Consider the following 17,213-nt stretch of genomic DNA (forward strand, 5'->3'; position numbering starts at 1 on the left):
TCCCATAGTCCTGCCGACTCACGAATAGCGTGGCCTCCTCAAAGGGCCTGAGCAAGCGGCAGGTGTCACGCATGAGCTGCCAATGGCTGACATCGAAGTTACACAGGGGAGTACCTTTATCCGCTTGTAACATCAGGAAATCGGTGATGGCCTTTCGCTGCTCGTAAAGGCGGTCTAACATGTGTAGGGTTGAATTCCACCTTGTTGCAACGTCGCAGATCAGGCGATGATGTGGAATTCCGTTCTGCCGCTGCAGCTCAAGGAGGGTGTGCTTTGCGCTGTAGGAATGGCTGAAATGCATGCAAAGTTTACGTGACATTTTAAGGATGTCTTGCAGTGGGATGGTGGATTTTAGGAACCGCTTGACAACCAGATTGAACACGTGAGCCATGCATGGCGCATGGCACAACCTTCCTTGACGCAGAGCAGACACCATGTTCTTTCCGTTGTCGGTCAACATGGTTCCGATTTTCAGTTTGCGCGGAGACAGCCATCTGTCGATTTCTCTGTTCATTACACTCAGAAGTTCCTCCCCTGTGTGACTACGTTCGCCAAGGCATACCAGGTGCAGAACAGTGTGACACCGTTGCGCCCTGCACATGTGATATGCCGGTCGGGTAATGGGACTTGGCACGGGGGTGGCGGCTGAGGACACGGCGGAAGAAGAGGTGGTAGAGGCGGACATCTTTGCCGGACCAAGGACGTGCAAACGTGGAGGCAAAAGCGGCGTGACCTGTCCAAGTTGCTGGTGCGGCTGTGACGGCACCACGTTCACCCAGTGGGCCGTAAATGACATGTACTGTCCCTGACCGTAGTTACAGCTCCACACGTCGGCGCTGCCGTGCACTTTGGCAGAGACCGACATGCTCAAAGACTGGCCCACCATGTCTTCTACATGTGAATGCAGGGCTGGCACTGCCTTTTTGGCGAAGAAATGACGGCTTGGCACTCTCCACCGCGGCGCGGCACAAGCCATCATTTCTCTGAAAGGTGCTGAGTCCACCACTTGGAAAGAGAGGGACTGCAGCACCAGCAACTTGGACAGGAGGACGTTCAGCTTTTGCACCGTCGGGTGCGTGCTCGCAAACTGTTGTCTCTTGGAAACGGATTCCAAGAAAGACTGCTGACGGAATCCGTGAAGAGGAGTAGCAGGAGAAGGAGCATCTGAACGCGCGGAAGATGCCAACGAGCGACAACTCCCCTCAGCAGAGGTGTTGGAGCCTTGACTGGCTGATGGAGGGCGATTGACGTCGGGTGACGGAGCAAGTAACGGAGCGGGTGATGGAGCGGGGGCTGGGGCGGGCAGAACCGCCGTATCTTTATCACGGTTTTCCCAGGCCACCAAATGGCGACGCTGCATATGCTGCCGCAACGCTGTAGTCCCAACATGGGCCCCCTGGCCACGCTTGACTTTCTGGCCACATAGTCGACATACGGCTACGTTTACTTCCTCGGGCGGCTTGACGAAAAATTGCCACACCGCCGAGTAGGAAACTTTGCCCCCGATACTCCTCACTGGCTGACTGCTGCTTCCTCCGTGCACACCGGCACCACTACTGGCCGTGGTGGTAGGCTGCAGTGGAGCTGGTGCTCTACTCCGTGGCCGTTTGGCTCCACTGACACTGCTTCCACTGACACTGCTGCGACCCTGCTGCTGTCTCCTGGGCAACCCACCGACTGTTTCGCTCACTGCCAAGCTGCCACCCTCTTCTCCTGATGATGCGGAAGAAATTGCCTGATGACGACGAGGCTGCCAAGTGCGATCAACCTCCTCATCATCAAGTAGGGTCTCCGCCTCACTACTAGCCCCCTCGGCTGTGTCTGGGTCAGGAGACAGACCTGTCTCTAGACCGGCTAGCGGGCCACTCTCCTCGCCACTACTTCTTTGCCTGGCTGCTGAAAAGGCGGATGTCTCCCCCCGTTCCTGACCGCCCTCTGTTAGCTCTTCCTCACTGTACAGTGGGGCTGAGCCCACAGCATGCGATACTTCGCTTGGTGAGGGAACACCAAAGGACAGGGGCAGGTAGAGGACACGTGATTTCAGTGGGCTTGGTCCCGGGCCATGCCAACTAACGGTTGTGTCTGACGTACCCACCGACCGTTGGCTGTAGGTGTCAGAGGTGACCTGGGAAGAGGAAGACGACCGAGCCAACCAATCGATGACGGCAGGGTTGTCGGTGGAGACACGACCGCTGGATGACACCGGGAGCACTGGCCTCTGGCTGCGAATAGTGCTGCCTCGACCCCTTCCTCTGCTGCCACGTCTGCTCGCTCCTAAAACATTGCCTCCTCTGCCACTCCTCTGCATGTTGTCTGACATACTCTTCAATTCAACGATTCTGTGTCCCTGAGTAACAATTCTGTGTCCCTGAGTAACAATTCTGTGTCTGTCCCTGAGTAACAATTCTGTGGCCCTAAGTAACGGTTCTGTGTCCCTCAGTAACAATTCTGTGTCCCTCAGTAACAATTCTGTGTCTGTCCCTGAGTAACAATTATGTGGCCCTAAGTAACGTTTCTGTGGCCCTCAGTAACAATTCTGTGTCCCCCTGATTAACGTTTATGTGGCCCTAAGTAACGGTTCTGTGGCCCTCAGTAACGGTTCTGTGGCCCTCAGTAACGGTTCTGTGGCCCTCAGTAACAATTCTGTGTCCCTGATTAACGTTTCTGTGGCCCTAAGCAACGGTTCTGTGGCCCTCAGTAACAATTCTGTGTCCCTGATTAACGTTTATGTGGCCCTAAGTAACGGTTCTGTGGCCCTCAGTAACAATTCTGTGTCCCTCAGTAACAATTCTGTGTCTGTCCCTGATTAACGTTTACGTGGCCCTAAGTAACGGTTCTGTGGCCCTCAGTAACAATTCTGTGTCCCTGATTAACGTTTCTGTGGCCCTAAGTAACGGTTCTGTGGCCCTCAGTAAAAATTCTGTGCCCCTCAAGAAACAATTCTGTGTCTGTCCGTGAGTAACAATTCTGTGGCCCTAAGTAACGGTTCTGTGGCCCTAAGTAACAATTCTGTGTCCCTGATTAACGTTTATGTGGCCCTAAGTAACGGTTCTGTGGCCCTCATTAACAATTCTGTGTCCCTGATTAACGTTTATGTGGCCCTAAGTAACGGTTCTGTGGCCCTCAGTAACAATTCTGTGTACCTCAGTAACAATTCTGTGTCTGTCCCTGATTAACGTTTACGTGGCCCTAAGTAACGGTTCTGTGGCCCTCAGTAACAATTCTGTGTCCCTGAGTAACAATTCTGTGGCCCTAAGTAACAGTTCTGTGGCCCTCAGTAACAATTATGTGTCCCTGTGTAACAATTCTGTGTCTGTGCGAGTAACAATTCTGTGGCCCTAAGTAACAGTTCTGTGGCCCTCAGTAACAGTTCTGTGTCCCTGAGTAACAATTCTGTGTCTGTGCGAGTAACAATTCTGTGGCCCTAAGTAACAGTTCTGTGGCCCTCAGTAACAATTCTGTGTCCCTGAGTAACAATTCTGTGGCCCTAAGTAACGGTTCTGTGGCTCTCAGTAACAATTCTGTGTCCCTGTGTAACAATTCTGTGTCTGTGCGAGTAACAATTCTGTGGCCCTAAGTAACAGTTCTGTGGCCCTCAGTAACAGTTCTGTGTCCCTGAGTAACAATTCTGTGTCTGTGCGAGTAACAATTCTGTGGCCCTAAGTAACAGTTCTGTGGCCCTCAGTAACAATTCTGTGTCCCTGAGTAACAATTCTGTGGCCCTAAGTAACGGTTCTGTGGCCCTCAGTAACAATTCTGTGTCCCTGAGTAACAATTCTGTGTCTGTGCGAGTAACAATTCTGTGGCCCTAAGTAACAGTTCTGTGGCCCTCAGTAACAATTCTGTGTCCCTGAGTAACAATTCTGTGTCTGTGCGAGTAACAATTCTGTGGCCCTAAGTAACAGTTCTGTGGCCCTCAGTAACAATTCTGTGTCCCTGAGTAACAATTCTGCGGCCCTAAGTAACGGTTCTGTGGCTCTCAGTAACAATTCTGTGTCCCTGTGTAACAATTCTGTGTCTGTGCGAGTAACAATTCTGTGGCCCTAAGTAACAGTTCTGTGGCCCTCAGTAACAGTTCTGTTTCCCTGAGTAACAATTCTGTGTCTGTGCGAGTAACAATTCTGTGGCCTTAAGTAACAGTTCTGTGGCCCTCAGTAACAATTCTGTGGCCCTGAGTAACAATTCTGTGGCCCTAAGTAACGATTCTGTGGCCCTCAGTAACAATTCTGTGTCCCTGAGTAACAATTCTGTGTCCCTGAGTAACAATTCTGTGTCTGTGCGAGTAACAATTCTGTGGCCCTAAGTAACAGTTCTGTGGCCCTCAGTAACAATTCTGTGTCCCTGAGTAACAATTCTGTGGCCCTAAGTAACGGTTCTGTGGCTCTCAGTAACAATTCTGTGTCCCTGTGTAACAATTCTGTGTCTGTGCGAGTAACAATTCTGTGGCCCTAAGTAACAGTTCTGTGGCCCTCAGTAACAGTTCTGTGTCCCTGAGTAACAATTCTGTGTCTGTGCGAGTAACAATTCTGTGGCCCTAAGTAACAGTTCTGTGGCCCTCAGTAACAATTCTGTGTCCCTGAGTAACAATTCTGTGGCCCTAAGTAACGGTTCTGTGGCCCTCAGTAACAATTCTGTGTCCCTGTGTAACAATTCTGTGTCTGTGCGAGTAACAATTCTGTGGCCCTAAGTAACGGTTCTGTGGCCCTCAGTAACAATTCTGTGTCCCTGAGTAACAATTCTGTGTCTGTGCGAGTAACAATTCTGTGGCCCTAAGTAACAGTTCTGTGGCCCTCAGTAACAATTCTGTGTCTGTCCCTGAGTAACAATTCTGTGGCCCTAACTAAAGTTTCTGTGGCCCTAAGTAACAGTTCTGTGGCCCTCAGTAACAATTCTGTGTCTGTCCCTGAGTAACAATTCTGTGGCCCTAACTAAAGTTTCTGTGGCCCTAAGTAACAATTCTCTGGCACTCAGTAACAATTCTGTCTGTCCCTGAGTAACAATTCTGTGGCCCTAATAACGTTTCTGTGGCCCTAAGTAACAGTTCTGTGGCCCTCAGTAACAATTCTGTGTCTGTCCCTGAGTAACAATTCTGTGGCCCTAACTAAAGTTTCTGTGGCCCTAAGTAACAATTCTCTGGCACTCAGTAACAATTCTGTCTGTCCCTGAGTAACAATTCTGTGGCCCTAATAATGTTTCTGTGGCCCTAAGTAACAATTCTCTGGCACTCAGTAACAATTCTGTCTGTCCCTGAGTAAGAATTCTGTGGCCCTAACTAGCGTTTCTTTGTCCCTAAGTAACGATTCTGTGGCCCTCACTAACAATTCTGTGTCCCTGAGTAATGGTTCTCTGTCCCTAAGTAACGTTTCTCTGTCCCCAAGTATCGTTTCTGTGGCCCTAACTCTGTCCCTAATACAGAGCGGTCTGCCTCTGTTCAATGACTGCAGGCAAATGAATAATTCCAAAATGGCCGCTATTTATAGCTCGACCATTACACAGTGCTGGCTGGCTGGCTGCTGATTGGCTGATGCGATCACATGTCATTGAGGAATGCATTATGGGTCAGCGCGCCTTGTCTGCGCGCCTTCCCAGACATCCCCGCTCCGTCGCCGCACATGTCCGCCGCCATTTTCGGAAAAATTTCGATTCGCGCGTCCGAAGTAGGCTATTTTTCGGATTCGGCGCGAATCTAAATTTTTCCGATATTCGACTCGAATTCCACTTCGGCTACTTCGATTCGTTCATCTCTATCCAATACCATTCCTTCATATATCACCAAATGAGAAAGAGATCTCGAACTTCACCTGGAGCCTGATGACCTGCCTGAAATTTGGTCTGCCACTAGGTCCTCATCTCAAAATGTGGTTGCTGTGATAACTAACTATAAAGTCCTTCTGACATGGTACGTGGTCCCTGCTGGGATTGCAAAATACCTTTCTGGGTACTCCCCTTCCTGTTTCCATGGCTGTGCGGCCCCAGGTATCCACTATTATATCTGGTGGGACTGCTCCATAACCATAGTCTGTACTTTTTGGATTGAAATATTTCATATATTGTCCATGTTTTCTGATACTCAGCTGAAGGCTGACCCAACAAAAGCTCTACTTAATAATAAAAACTTACCTTACAACAATTCAAGCTTTCCTGCAGGTCACAACTTCAGCTAAGCAGCCAATTGCTAGGTCCTGGAAGTTTCCTCACCATAGCATCCTAGAAAGCAAAAACACGGTAACCCTGGCTATGATACACCTTAAAATAAAGGCAGTGTACCCGGACAGAGTTCATAAAAATTAATCCTTCCAATTTTGATGAGTCCCTTTTAGTCCCCTGACATCCTACCTATACATTGCCCTAGAACTTCACCACGGCTTGTTATAGTCCCCTCTCCTCTCGGGATTCTCTATTCCTCTTCTTTCCCTCTTTTCTTCTTCCATTTTCTTCTTTTTTCTTTTAAGTTGTCCCTGTCCACTTAATCCACTGCTATTGTAATACTGGAGCTATAAGCTGATGCTAGATGGCTCATTTTTTGTTATTTCTGTTTTATAAGGACATGTCACTGAGTTGCCATATTGCACTATTAACCCTTCTCTTTTCTTCACCCCCATTATTGAGGTCTTGATGTTTACCATTTATTTTTTTTTCATTCATTCTAAACTAATGGGACATGCATAGTTTCGATATCCCACCTCTTTTTACATATTGTAATTCTACACTGCAAACTCTTGGCACTTCAGACTATATTGTTGCTGCATATCACTATGGTCTTTTCTTGTCCCATATGCCCCTATAAGTGCTTTTAAATGAGCCTTCCCTATTAGGCAAATCTCTGTTTTTTCTTCCTTTTATAATATGATTTATTTGTATTCATAGCCTGTTTTTTAAACTTGTAACAATAAAAATTTTGAACAATAAAAGCATTTGGTAAATATAGAATTGATAAGTAGTTGAACAAATATTGTGCAAATTTAAAAAATGCAAATACCATCTTTTTGTTCTACTGGACTCTGCTTTCAGACAATATGTAATGTTCTGGGTTTTAAGTAATTTTCTAGTAAAAATGCAGATTTCAATGTAAGAAAAATTGCTTCAGAGGGGATGTAGTTAAACTAATTTTTTTCTTTTTGCTACATGCCTTAACAATCAACACTTCCATATAATATGTGATGCTGCTGAATCATTCCAAGCTTATTCCCTAACAAGTGGATTTAGAAAGGAATGTGATTTTCCTAGAACCCTATTGTCTATGTGTAGCCAACTCTGCTGTAAACAGAGAGCGAGAACAAAGAGAAGAGAGTGATCAGAGCATTGCTTGTGAATATCAGGCATGAGAGTCATGCAGATTATGCTAGAGAATTGAAGGGGTTCATTATTGCTTGCAAATATTTTCCAGTGCATTGAATTGTTCAATTACTTTCTGTATTAGCACTGAAAATTGAGTTATCATATAAATATGTATTTGACATAATATAAATATTGTCTGGATTGGTGACATGGTTTTCAAAATGATATATATCCTAATTTACATTGTTCTAATTAAGAGATTAGCACAGTAGCTAAGGGGCAGCAACTTTGGTTAAGTGGTTTGCACTTCCACCGAACAGCACTAGGGTCCATCAGTTCAAATGCCAACCAGACTTTGTCAGTGTGAGACATTCTGAATTTTCACACTGAATACAATGTCCCCCGAAGGGTTAAATGAGGAACTTGAAATTAACACATATCTATCAGTAAGTATGTTAATGCGGCAAGGTCTATCATGGCCATAGGTCGCATGGTATGGGATGAGGGCATGGGTTGTACCAGAACACTCCACTTATTATCCTACCCTTTAGTCATTTTTAATTCCAAGTGTATTATTATATCATATATTTTCCCATGAAACGGTTAACTCTGCAAAATTGTTGAATGGGAGTGATACATGCATGTACGCATATGGGTGTAAGCAGGGGCAGACTGACCATTTGGAAACTCGGGCACTGCCAGAGGGCTCGGGTTCAGTAGGGGGCCCCATAAGATGCCCCTGGTACCTTTTTCATAGGCTTTTTTGAGTTTGGGCAAACACACAAGGGCCCCATGATCCCCTATTGCCCGGGGGCCCCATGAATTGTCACTCCGCCCCTGGGTGTAAGCTTTTGATTTATGCATAGTCCATTGTCAATTTCATTATAAAATAATTGAAATGTGTTTTGTTATTTTACTTTTCTATTTTGTTATTACTACTAGGTCAGGTATTGGTTGTTGTGGTCCCACCTCAGCTGCTTTTAGAAGTGCCCCTTTAATGATCTTCAGGAGGATCATATTAGTACTATATATAAGGTGTTGGGTACTGTGGGTGGGAGTAACTTGACAAAGGAGGCCATGTCTCTGAAACACATCATCATAGCAGTTACGTTGACGTTCCTTCCTCCCTTCCTTTCCGAGCAGTGAGATGTATGCACTGAGCGTGCGTTGGCTGGTCCGAGCACATACGAAGTAATGGCAGCATGGTCTGCTTAGCTGCTGTAGGATCCAGGGAGCTGTCAGCACATAAGATCACTGTGTGAGTTATACCACCAGTGCAGAGAGATGAAGAGGAGGATTAATATCATTTAGAAGTGACTAATCTGTGACTGTGCTATGAGAATGCAATTGGTTTTATGATTTTTATTTCAATAAATGGAGTTACACTAGGTTAAATCGCTCCAGTCTAAATGAACCAATGTATGTGTATGTAAGATTGTGAGTTAGGGTGATTAGATTTTAAGCGGCATAAATTGAATTGTGCTTTTCTCAATGAATACAAAGTGTTTTGTATTCTGATTGTACAAGATGGAGATGAGGTCCACCTCATCCAATAAAAGAACAGTTTGCATTCATTAAGAAAAATGCACGGTGTTCTGCAAGACATAAGACCTGAAAGACAAGGTCACTATAGTAGCGTAATAGTGATTCTCCACTTCCACAGGTCAAGCTATGCAAAAAAGTCTGGAATTCAACTTTAACCACTCACAGATTATTATATACAAATAGATGTACATCTTTGTGTATGTAGTTATATAATGTATAGTTGTGTTTATGTTGTATATTAATGCTAAACATTGTCCTGTAGTCCACACTTAAAGCACATTTGTGTTAACATTTCATAAACATGCTGATACCAGTGGGCAACATTTTCAGCCCATTCACATTAAACCTTTTCTCTTTACCACAGCAAGTGCATAACACTGATAAACATATGGGAAAAATGTTTTGTACAATTAGTAGGTACAAGCATTTATTTATCTGCCCCATACACAGGACACTGGTGTTGTACAATTAGTAGATACAAGCATTTATTTATCTGTCCCATACACAGGACACTGGTTACAAAATACATTTACATGAAAACCCTACTTTGATCACTTGATCTTGCATTTACAAGCATCATATGCATTAATTATTAAGGAAAGTCCTATTTAGCTCAGAATAGCTCTAAGTAATTCAGCATGGACTAGAGATGATAGGGAAATGACAAAACGGTTGTCTGAAACAAAATGGTTGTCTGGGTTTAGATAGTCATCATCAGATGTTTAAAAAATGTGAGTTTTGATGCTGATTTAAAAGCACTGGGTTGAACATCAACAAATTACTGTGAAACTGTTTTCAGCTAGCAGGGAATATAACAGTATTGTAATAGGATTACTTTGTATCTGTTTCTTTTAAATCTGGCTGCACAAAAACACAATTAGCAAATATAAATGGGTAAATATTTGGTGCTCTAAATACTGGCTTATGAATAAAATGAATTTTACGCATCAAGTAAACTGTACATTGAACAAATACAGTATTCACAGAGAACAGATACTTTATTGCTATGGGGATGATAATCATTATTTTCACAATGACTTTTGCATGCATGTACATATATTTAATTTAATTATTTTTTAAGCACTTTAAAAAAAATTATAAATTATAACATACATAAATTTAAAGATTTTGCACGCACCAAAGTATTAAAAAAAAAAACATTTTATTGAATCCAATTTTAAAAACAAAAAGAAAGATACATTGTAAATAGCATTGTGCAAAAATGGTGATGGTTTGGCTGCATTTCACCAAGATGAAAAACCCAAACATGTTTCAATTCATAAGATTTATATTTTGAATCTTCTTCAGCGGGGAACAGTTAAGTACAGCACAAACATTCTATAAAATAGTAAAGTGTTGATCATGACATCATTCAAATATTTTTGTTTACAGAGAAACACACATTTTTTATATACAGAATATTCAACTCACATCACCATATGTTGTATTAGAAAATAGAAGATCCTTGCTGGTTAATGCCTGGCATCACATAGGCAAGAAGACCTTCAAATGATCCAGCTGGGTGAATATAGACTAATACAAATGCAATTACAAAAATACTGAATTTAACTCTGGATAGTATATCAACATTACCATATATGATATACAGAAGAAAAAAGGAATCTACATTTAATTGTATAGTGGAGACCAATGGAGGGCTATGGTGAACTATAAATGTCTAAACATCAGAGCCTGAATGGAATATATTCAAACTTGTCATCTACAAAAAGAGGCAAAAATATCAAAATCGCTCAAATCTTTAGGTATACTGAATGATGAAATTGACATAAAAGAATGTATAATATGTGGTATTGAATAGCTCCATAGTAAGAGAACAATACCTGAAGTAAATGCAGATAATAGAATCCCTGAATGGGTGTATAATATGTGACAATTCCTGCAGTTGTTCCTGTCAAACATCAGAGTGTAGGGCCTACAGTGTATCACCAAGCATGGCCCCTAAAAAATGTAAACCGTTATATACTTAATATAACCACTCTCACAAACAAATGGAGAAAAAAAAGAAATAATGCCAGGTAGTACTGTTGCATCATAGAGTATATACTTATATCTTGTGCCAGAATGTCAGAGCCTCAGAACACCACAGCCGGAACATGCACTTCCTACCAGTGAAGTAAATCTGGACATCTTTTATATCGTTAAGATCCAATATAAACCAGTCAATCTGCTGACACCCAGAACATGGGAGAGATGTCTCCCATCACCAAAGATGTCCACCGCTGACATCTGGGCCATCGTGACGTCACTTCTGGCACATTCGCCACACAAGAACGTCACTTCCGGTCTGGCACAGTCACAGCTGGCATGTGTATATGTCCCACGGTTGGCCAAGCAACAAGTCTCCATCTAAAAGGGAGACAGATGATAACCACTCAACCTAAAGAGGAGACAGGGGACTAGTAAGGACCCCCATTCCACAAATTACATCTTGTAGGGGGGCCACACATGCTAGATGCACTATGACAACTCTGGGGTAAGCAGCAAGGACTACCAATCATGAACAACATAGTAAATTAGTAAAATGCAAACAAAGCCAAACATAGATGATTTTGTTCTCAGGAGAGATAATAGGGAAACCTCTAAGGAAGGAGACAAAGGGAAAGAAAACTACAAAAAAAGTCAGATTTCTTTTTTAATTTCTGCATAGTTTGGAAATCAGGATCTGGTGTATTCTGAAATGAAGTCTCCAGATCAAGGTCATCAATCAAATTAAAGGGATTGCTTTCCTCATATAAAACAGTAAGGTCTCTTAGTGATCTACATTCCTGAATAGATCATTTCTCTTTCGTTTTATCATCCATAAATTTGTCATAAGCAATCCGTAACATAATTTTATGGGCAAACAATTAAAGGTCTTTAAGAATATCAAATTTGTCAATATGAGTGGTAGAGCAGAAACATGGGGACAATATATATTATGACAAATTTATAATTTGGGACCCATCTTGGTGGATGATGGGAGTTTGTTGTTGTGTAGTAAAATGAATAATAATAGTGATTATTTTCAGAAGAATGTCCTGAATTTCTATGGTGACGTTTCCTAAAGTGTTTGTTAGATCTGTGCCTAGTGGAAACTTTTGAAGAGAAAAAAAAAAAATAAGTGGATTCATGTTTTGAAAGCTAATGTATATCTGGGATTAAATGAAGAAATACGTTTTAAACCATCTTTGGAGGGTTTTATCTCTGGTAGATGAGAACATAATCTATGATTGGAAGGCTTTCGATGCAATGTCTTGATTTATTTTTTGTTTCTCTATTGAGTTGTGTTTATTTTGTTGTATTTTGTTCATGTTTATTTATATTTTGCTTCAGAGGCAGTTCCTGTGGGTGAGATCCTGGGCCTTTGTCTCCCTCCTTTAAGGTTTCCCTGTTATCTCTCCTGAGAACAAAATCATCTATATTTGGCTTTGTTTACATTTTACTAATTTACTATGTTGTTCATAATTGGTAATCCTTGCTGGTTTCCCCAGAGTTGTCATAGTGCATTAGGCACATGTGGCCCCCAAACACTATGTAATTCGTGGAATGGGCATCCTTGCTAGTCCCCTGTCTCCTCTATAGGTTGAGTGGGTGTCATCTGTTTCCCTTTTAGCTGTAGACTTGTTGCTTGGCAACCACAGGACATATACACATGCCTGTGCTGACTGCGCCGGGATGGAAGTGACATCATGACGGCCGAGATGTCAGCGGTGGTCATCTTCGGTGATGGGAGACATCTCTCCCATGTGCTGGGTGTCAGCAGATTGATTGATTGAAAACTGCTGCAAAGGGGAGTGGTTTATGTTGGATCCTAACAATATAAAAGATGTCCAGATTTACTTCACTGGTTGGAAGTGGATATTCCGGCTGTGGTGTTCTGAGGCTCTGACATTCTGGCATAAGATATAGGTATATACTCTATGATGCAACAGTACTACACGACATTATTTCTTTTTTCTCTTCATTTGTTTGTGAGAGGGTTATATTAAGTATATAACTGTTTACATTTTTAGGGGCCATGCTTGGTGATACACTGTAGGCCCTACACTCTGATGTTTGACAGGAACAACTGCAAGAATTGTCACATATTATACACCAATTCGGGGATTCTATTACCTGCACTTACTTCAGGTATTGTTCTCTTACTGTGGAGCTATTCAATACTGCATATTATACATTCTTTTATGCCAATTTCATCATTCAGTATATCAGTTTCATCATTCAGTATACCGTTTTTGCCTCTTTTTGTAGATGACAGGTTTGAATATATTCCATTCAGGCTCAGCTGTTTAGATATTTATGGTTCACCACAGCTCTCTATTGGTCTCCACTATACAATTCGATGTAAGTCACTTTTTTCTTCTTTATAGTGAGTATAATAATTATTTGATCCCCTACCAACCAACAATAATTCTGGCTCCCACAGTATGGCTATGTGCTCATGTGGTACACAGATTAGTCCTCTATTGGTTTCCACTATACAATTTGATGTAGGTTCCTTTTTTCTTCTATACAGTATATCATTTTTGGTAATGTTGATATACTATCCAGAGTTAAATTCATGATTTTTAGAATTTCATTTTTATTAGTCTATATTCACCCAGCTGGATCACTTGAGGGTCTATGTGATGCTGGGAATTAACGAGCAAGGATCTTCTATTTTTTGATACAACAGAGGGTGATGTGAGTTGAATATATATAAAAACCGTGTGTTTCTCTGTAAACAAACATATTTGTGTGATGTCATGACCAACACTTTACTATTTTATAGAACATTTGTGCTGTACTTTACTGTTCCCCCCTGAAGTTTGGGTTTCTCTTCTTGGTGAAATGCAGCCAAACCATTACTATTTTTTGCACAATGCTATGTACAACGTATCTTTCTTTTTGTTTTTAAAATTTGATTCAATAAAATGTTTTTTTTTAATATTTTTTTTGTTGTAATACTTTGGTGCTTGCAAAATTCTTATCTCCCAAAATGTATGTCTATTCTTGTTCTATGAGTTCGGATAAGCACTGTTCATATTCAAGATAATTGACCAGTATCATATACTTTAAATACGTCAATTAAGTTTAGAAAAAGCTATAATAAACAGTGTTACATAAAATATATACCTTGTACATTGAATTGTCAAGTACTGAAAATGCAGAAAAGGATAGAATAAAGCTACTGACTTGATGTTTACTTTCTTGCTGCAATTGACTGATTAGATGTGTGTTGTTGTATATGCTTACTGTAATAGCTTTATTACAGATTTAGAATCATAGCACTATCTAAAGATGAAAAAATAGTATTTGTTGCAGGGATGAGAATTTTAACTACAATATGCTTTGAATATTACAGATGTTGCATTGGAAGCCAGGCAAGACTTTACATTTGTAATTTTGTACATATCTGACCAAAATAAATATTCTTATGCCTCTGAAGTGCAGAGATGATGGTACTCACCTCTATTGCTTTGCGTATTTGCAGTTACTGAGTGTATGTTTACTTATTTTTCAAAATATATAGTGCACTGATGAATAGATTTTGCATCATATGGAAAAACATTAAAAAAACCATTTATATCAAACATTATCTTTCAGTTTTCCTTAATGGTATTGGTGCAGTGACCAATTTTATGTTAAGTTACTATATGCTTTTACAGAGATTATTTGCAGAAATATACTTGAAAAGGCACATAGGTCCATTTGGAGTTGGCAATTGCTTCAATAAAGGGATATCCTTTACACCCTGCAAATGGTATCCTCTCAAGTCAGCCTTTTTGTATTTATTTCTATGTTTTATCCAGTTCATATTAATCTTGATGCGTAGTGTGGATCTCAAATGATTAACATTGTTGCCTTGCAAATTTGCAAACCCACCAATGGATTTATTTTGGGTGCTAAGTTTTTTTCCACAGTTCAAAGACATAATAATCCTAATAGAAGCCTAACTGGTTAAAATCCAAAGAAATAATGGAAGCTTAGGTCATCTGTTTTATTGATTTTATAAAAACATATAGAAGAAATGATACAACAGCAAAAGTCCAACAAAATTGCTACAGCATATCTGAGTAACATGGCTGACCATAATCTTGGAGAGCAGTTTTATACCTTCAGGGAAATTTATACTGTGCCAACATTATCAAAGTCAAGAAAGTCAGAGCAAGGAAGAAAAAAAATTAGTTTTATTGTACATTAAATAGCTTTAGCGTTTAAAGAAAAGGGCGTTGTCCTTTTATATTTATTTAAAGATATTTTGAAAAGGTGAACTTTTTCTGATTTAATTTGTCTCTAGCTTCATTAGCATGAGTTAACATTTAATGATGCATAGACAGGCAGCAAGACATGTATAAACAGCTAATTAAGAAAGTGTAGTCTTGGAAACAAAGGCAGGAGAACAAAATGAGGAACAAGAAAGGAGGGGGTAGAGAGGAGAGAGGGATTTATTCTTTAAGGGTGTCACTGGTTCTTGGGAAAACACCAAGCTGGACATAATTGCCCAGTAAGCACAAGCAGAGGTTGTGAAAGTTTCCATAGTATTATTTTACTGTACAGTGTTTCCTATGGGAGTTGAAGAAATTATTTGTGTTCCATTTCTTTTCTCCACTTTACATGAAGTATCTCCTAAGTGATGAGGCATAGTGGTGAATTAGCAAATATCTTTTAAGGAAAAAATCTAAAACTTGTCTTAACAGTTCCATGAATGAGTAGAGCCTTCTAGCTATTCTATCTAGGGTGTTACTTCACCAGAAGAGATTTCTGGCTTTACAAAGGTCAACCACATAAATAGCTGTATTGAAGAACATACAAACAACATTTTCATAAAGCTAATTGTAATAAGCTGGAACTTGTCTTTACATTGCCTCCAGATGATTAACGTAAAGGCCATGTTGTTTAAAAGTGAAGAAGGATAAAATGTGGATGGACAGGGGCAGCCTATAGCTTTTCAGCTTCAATCTAACAATTAAATGCCAGGGTCATGAATGTAAACTAGAATGCTAGCTGCCTAATGTGGACTGCAAATTAATACTTTTGGTTTCTGACTGCCAGAAGTACCATTTCGAGAAAAAGAAATCTTGTGAATGCTGCAACCCCTGAATTTAATGTCCGCTGACACAGGATAGTCTTGCTAGGATATACGCCATACATACCGCAGACAAACATCAGAAAATTAGAATATTCTGCACCGAATTGGCTGATGTTTAAAAAGTTCAAACTTTATTCAGTATCCATCAAGAGATAAAAGTATCCATCATATAAAAGAATTGACGTGTTTCTACTCCAACCTTAGGGCTTTAGTCACAATTAAATGAAGAACAATTTTAGAGGACACAGTCACTACAACAGTTGATAGCTCAGATTAAGCACTGGGGAAAGACTGTAACTTCCCAATTTAACACCACTGATTATCAACGTGGTCTCTGCTGCAACTCCCTAGCCTTACATAGCTAGCTCAGGACTTGGGAAACTTTTCTTTACTTTTACATTTAAATAAATCTATTATTTTATTCCTACATCTGCATGATACAAAAGGATCTACTGTAGTAGTCACACAAATGGTTTTGTCTTGCCGCATTTTAATTTAGCAAATCAAATGTAACAGTGCCATTTCTTTGTTTATTATGTTGTTTTCATTATTCAAAAAAGCAAAGTGGAAATCATTTGTTTTAAATGATGCTTCCATTTTGATAAAAGACTTTCAAAACAAATAGAATGAGATGGGTACAGCAGATGCAGCCTGCATTATTTTTTGGTGTATTCTTTTACTGAAAATATTGTTAGAACAAGATGCAAATTATAAGTAATTATTCAGTGACTATTTTCAACTGAAAAGTTATTTTCTCCTCTGAGTCATTGTTTTGATGCATAGCAAATAATGACTGCTGCACGGGGACTAAGGGAGTAAAAAAATAATTTTGACAAAATAAAAATAATTTTAAGTAGAGATAGTGAAATGAATTGAATCAGCAAAGTAAAAGCACAGCAACAATCATAAATATATTTGTGTACTGTATCAAGATATTGGTTTGCTAAGCATACAGATCTTCTGCAGTATTTAGAAATAAGTGGTGATGTTTTTCTGCTACAGAAACACAAATTGTAGGTGTAAATAGGGTTTTATTTACATATTAACCTCCTTGCCCAAAAAAAAGAAAATATATTTAGTGGGAAGATGTTTATTGGTCTATGTATAAAATGTTCACTGAATGAACATGACAAACATCTGCACAGATCCAATGAAATTTGCCATGTTCAGTGTGACATAATTATCTCCTATGATTGTAAACACCGTCTAGTGGCCATAATGTGTTATATCGTGGCCATTAGATGGCACTTACGATCATAGAAGATAACTACATTAGACAGAATAGCAAGTTTTGTTGGAGCATGTGTGGACATTTGTC

Source organism: Staurois parvus, unplaced genomic scaffold, assembly GCF_062004578.1.
Source record: "Staurois parvus isolate SC_StPar_1 unplaced genomic scaffold, SC_StPar_1.0 ptg000318l, whole genome shotgun sequence".
In the NCBI taxonomy this organism is placed as follows: domain Eukaryota; kingdom Metazoa; phylum Chordata; class Amphibia; order Anura; family Ranidae; genus Staurois; species Staurois parvus.